Source organism: Plasmopara halstedii (genome assembly GCF_900000015.1).
Source record: "Plasmopara halstedii genome assembly, contig: Scaffold_42, whole genome shotgun sequence".
Classification (NCBI taxonomy): domain Eukaryota; phylum Oomycota; class Peronosporomycetes; order Peronosporales; family Peronosporaceae; genus Plasmopara; species Plasmopara halstedii.
Genome location: NW_020186963.1, coordinates 689616 through 694995, shown reverse-complemented (window position 1 = coordinate 694995; position 5380 = coordinate 689616).

The window sequence follows — 5380 nt, the reverse complement described above, 5'->3', positions numbered from 1 at the left end:
AAGAACTATAATTTTTATCCTTATTGTCCATAGATTCATGCCATAGTAGGAGACTTCTGAGTGACACACGTTTCGGCATGATTCTTTTGGGTTGGACTGTCTTAACAGAAGGTACGCGGGACTTTAAGTGGAACTCTCAAACTTCTCGAACCAATCTGTTGGCCGACAATTTCTACGATTAATGAGACAAAAAAATTCAATTCTAGCACAGGAAACACTAGCATCACAGCACATTGCTCTTTTGATAAAACTTATTATATTTTATTAAATACTGATGGTTAAAACCTATAAGCGTGTAGCATTTTTCTTTTGACGCTACTAGACCGTACGCACGATCAGAGTGTAACGGGGTCTTGTATGAAATGGTGAGTTGCACAAGATGGTGGACCGTACATAGGTTTGGATTAGTTATCACACATTGGTGTGGCTACACCGTAACAAGAAGCCGCAGTCGTGCATATTAATTAGGTCATATTGTATTAATTAGGTATTACTATATTAATAAGGAAAACCTAGGGTTTTAGATAGTGGCGCAATAAAAACAGTTTCGATTTTGAACGGAAGAATTCATTTAGCTTGGCTAAGGATTTAAGTCATCTTGGAGGCAGCGGATTATGATCCGCTGCACCCGTACTCGTACTTGTAATGAACGTAAGGTCGGTAACCTTTGCTCAGCTTCCTTTGAGCAAAGAGCTACGGCAGCCCCGCTGTGCTTGGCAGCACTCTTAGTCAGTCTACGCCTGAGTCCTTACGACTGACCCTCTTTAAGGATGAAGCAATACCTCAATTTGCCCCAGTGTAACGCGTGTGTGGAGTTGGTGGCAAATTAGAAAAGTGATCGTGTTTCTGGTTATCTTTCTGCTGATTATAATCGCTAACTCTTTAACCGTTATCTTGGTTAACTCGGTACACATTATACCATCAAGACATGTCTTGTTACATCTCTCTTTTGGCCGGCTTGTGTTTGAACAGATTTTTTTTTTTCGTTTAGCACTATGATTAATTCCCTGAAATGAGAAAGATGTTCAGATTCTTCTCCGGATTCCATGTTGCTCCAGATGCTGGATATCCATTCCATTTCACCAAATATTCTTGCTTACGATGAACTCTTCGTTTCTTCTGTCACGCTTCGGCAATGAACAATTCTTCACAATTGTTTCCATCGAGAATGATTGGTGTAGCGTTTGGTATTGGTCTAGACTTGAACTGTTCTGGTGTTTCCTCGAAATGCTTCAGTCTATCCACGCTGAACACATCATGCATTTTCTCCATCGACTTTGGCAACTTAAGCTTCATGGCGCTCTCATTTATGACTTGAGTGATTTCGAATGGTCCAATGATGCGCGGTACCAATTTTGGCTTCTCATTCTTGTCACTTGTCTGAGCATGTTTCAATGGCAAGTTTCTGGTCGCTAGTAATACCATTTTTTCCATTTTGAAAGTGACGTTCGATCGTTTCTTGTCATAGTAAACTTTCTGTCTGGCTTGAGCTCGCTCTAGAATTTTTGTCGCGGGTTTCATTATCTTCTGCGATATTCTGCAAATTTCGAAGCGTACTTGTTTGTGCTGATCAGTCGGTTGACGACGGGATTTCTCGGCTTTCTCCCTGTATCCACGTCGGAGGGTGAAAATCATGATGAAGTTTGCACCAAACTATGGTGCGCATACCCGATCTTTCGCAGATCATCTACCCAGTCTTTTCCAAGATACGATACTTGACAACCCGTGAGTCCCCGAGTGTTCTGTTCTGACGCTCCGTAGCTCCATCTACTTGTGCTCTTCCTGATATCGTCATGTATTGCTGGATTCCCGTGCAATTCATCATCTCTCTCCAAACGTTTGAAGTAAACCCTGGATCTCGATCAATTATAATCACTGTCGAGAGTCCATGATGTCTGACTACGTGATCAAAATGCTCTCTTGCAGTTAGTGGCGCATCGGCTGTTGTCTGGGTCGGAATAAGCTTAACTTTCTTCAATAATTTGTCCACAACAGTCATGACGGCGTCTTTGCTTTTCGAAATTGGTAATCTTGTTATTCAATCCACTGAAATCGTACGCTAACATTCTCTAAGGGCTACGATAGGCATCAACTTTCCGTTCGCTCTCAAATTGTTTGTCTTGTAGCGATTTGATGTCTCACAGGTTGACCCGTACAATTTTACATCCTCATCCAGTTTATTTGAATAGTACCATTGTGAAACACTTAGCTGTGTTCGCCGAAATCCTGGATGTGCGGTAATGCCCGAATCATGAGCTTGCGATATAATTTATCCTCTGATGCACGGATCGTTGGATACACATCATCTCCACACCTGGTTACTTGTTTTGAGGAAGTATAAATCATTTTTGAACGCAAATGCGCTCTCGTCTGAACATTTTGGCAAACAATGTACTTCCTTGACTCGTTCTTTTGTATCTGCATCCATCTCAATCCTGCTGTATCAAGTCATTGTTAAATTATTGACAACATGACGTTGTGGCGTCCCAACTATTATTTTTTGCTCGTTCCCTCCCCCGAAAAAAAGTGTGTCAATCATGATCTCCATGTCACGATCGGACAAGCTTGACATGGCTGCAACACGCTCTCTGTGGCGTTCGCAGTTTTCTCTCCGTTTGAGGCATTCCTTCCTGCACTCATGCATCTGGCAGATGTTGAAACGAATTTGCTTCGACGGAGGTCGAGATACTACATTCAGCTTTTCTGGTCGATGGTGCAAAGTAAAATCGAATCGACTGTAAAAGTCCAACCATCGTTTCAACTTCGCCGTCAACATCGGCGTCTCCGTAAACCACTTGCATGCCGAATTGTCTGTATAGATGTCGAATGTGTTCCGTGCAGATAACGTCTCCATTTGACCAATGCTAGCTTGGTAGAGTACAGCTCTCTCTGGTGTGCTGACCAGTTCAATTCCTGTAGACCCATCTTCTGTGATAAAAAGGCTACAGGGCGGTCGTTGCTGTCTGCATCTTGCTGCGAGATAACAGTTCCTCAACAGTATCCTGATGCGTTGGGGGTCACAATAAATGGTCGATCGTAGTTTAACAATTGCAACCCTGGCGCTTGCTACAATGCAAGCTTGATTGTCAAAACCTTTTTACGCTGTTCTCATCCCAACGCCATGTCGTAGACGGTTTTACTATATCACTCAGTGGCAAGACTAGCTTGGCGTAGTCTGCAGAACTTTTTCTAATATCCTGCTAGTTCTAGATAACTCAACAGCTCTAGGCGGATAAACATTCTGTAATATCCTACTAGTCCTACAAAACTCAACAATTCTTGGCGAGTAGTCGGCTCTCGCCGTTTCTCTATGGCGCATATTGTCTTTAAATCCACATGTAATCCTTCTTTTGATATATTATGTCCTAGAAAATCCACTTTCTCGGCTCCAAATTTGCTCTTGCGTACAATTTTCTCGTTTCAGTACTTCAAAAACAATCTCCAAATGATCCATGTGATCTTTCATAGTTTTGGGAAAGACACAAATGTCGTCCATAGAAACAACTACGAAAGGGAATCTGTCAAAGGGAAACCTCATAAGTCTGGACCATTCTCCTGGCATCACATCCATACCCATAGGCGCAACACACCATTCAAAGACTTCGCTGTGCGTGCGAAACGCAGCGTATTCACTTGCTTCTTGAACCCAAACATTTGGTAGTATTCTGATGAAAGATCAATCTTCGTAAAGACTTTGTATCCAAACACTCGATCAAACAGGTCTTCAGTGCTCGGCAGCAGAATCTTTGGTATCTCCTTTTAAGAGTTGACATTACGTTTGTCCAATACACAGTGAATTGGCGTGTCTGCCGTCAGAGTCTTGAACCATGTGGCACGATAAGGCATCTGCCTTTCTGCATCTCTTTTTGGCACTCCAAATCTGTTTGAAATTCAGTCACCGTTTGACAATTGGATCTAGCCCTTCTATTTCAAATTTCGCATAAACTTATCCAATAACCAAAACTTTAGAAGAAAAAATGATTTTTGCTCTACTTTCAATATTCGAAATGGTGGAGTATTCTTTGTTTTCACTTCAAGTTTCTTCAGCGGGGCTGCCATAGCTTAGCGCTTGAGGAAGTGCAATCTAGGTACCGACCTTTCGTTCTTGTTTGGGAGCAGTCACACCATGCATCTCGTGTGACATACACACCTGTTTCCAGGGTACGTGTAACCCCGTTACACCCTCCCCCATTAAGATTGAGAGCATTTTCAGTTCTGATCCATTATTGTCTCAACGAAGCTCGCGTGTCCGCTAGACATTGCAGCTTACTTCGTTGCAATTGAAATGACTATCTTGCTCAATGAGCCTAGTGTCCACGACACGGAAGTCACCAAGTCTCGCTGGTTCTCACAGCGAGCACGGGCAGAGCCCAACTTCATCTCCCGCATGCGGTGCGATGTCGGCCAGTGTGTCCGCGGCACCGGGGGATGTACATCCTAGGCTCGATGAGCACGAACGTCGCGCATTGCACACGCTTTCTATGACGCGTGAACTCGTTGAGGATATGGAGGTGGTCGACTACGAGTCTGACACTCCTTTTCCCGCATGGGATGACGTGGAAGGCGAGCTGCGCCAGCGGCGAGATACGAGCCCTGCTCGTGCCTTGCGGACCCCATGTCCGTTCCTCAACTTCTCGTCAGCCGAGGACCGTGGTGTAATCACCAATGACCTCGACAAGGCTCAGAGGCGGCATCTTGAACCTGCAATAAAGCGTCTCTAAAGCGCGCCCATCCAAGGCTGGTCAGTGACTCTCGTGTGGAATATGGCTTCCGTCCAGCTAGGCCCGCCGTGGAAGCGAAGGATGCGGTAACTCTATCGTAACGCGTCCACATCATCGGGCCCCCAGCCAGAACGGATGATGAACTTACCACACAGAAAGTTCCTCGAGCTCAATTCTTGGTCCCACAAGAAATTCCATCGGAAGCTTATCGCACTCGTCTAAGTGATCAACGAGGTGGTTCTTATGTACCCGCAATGCGAACGATACCTGTAGCTCTCGCCCCTGACAAAAACGCTACAGATGACGAAGCGCTCATTGAGCGATGGGTGCAACGGCATCGAAAACTTTCCTCACTGCATAACCTGCAGTTTAGCCAAAAGGAAGTGGACGTGCTTGTGGAACGACACCACGACTTTGATGTTGCTAAACTCAAGGCACGTCATCGACTTCCTTCGGATTGTTGCCCCGCGACGTATGGGTTAACACCTATCGCTCCTGCGAGCTCTGCGGTTTCGACCGCAAGAGCTCAGGGCCACTGCTTGAGCTCACACATGTCCCATCTGCTCCCCTGGCTATTGCCGGGAAGCGCGGGGCGTCTGATGACGCGTGACGTCCTGATCTTTCTAATCAAAATCGTCCACGGCAACTGAGCAATCTTC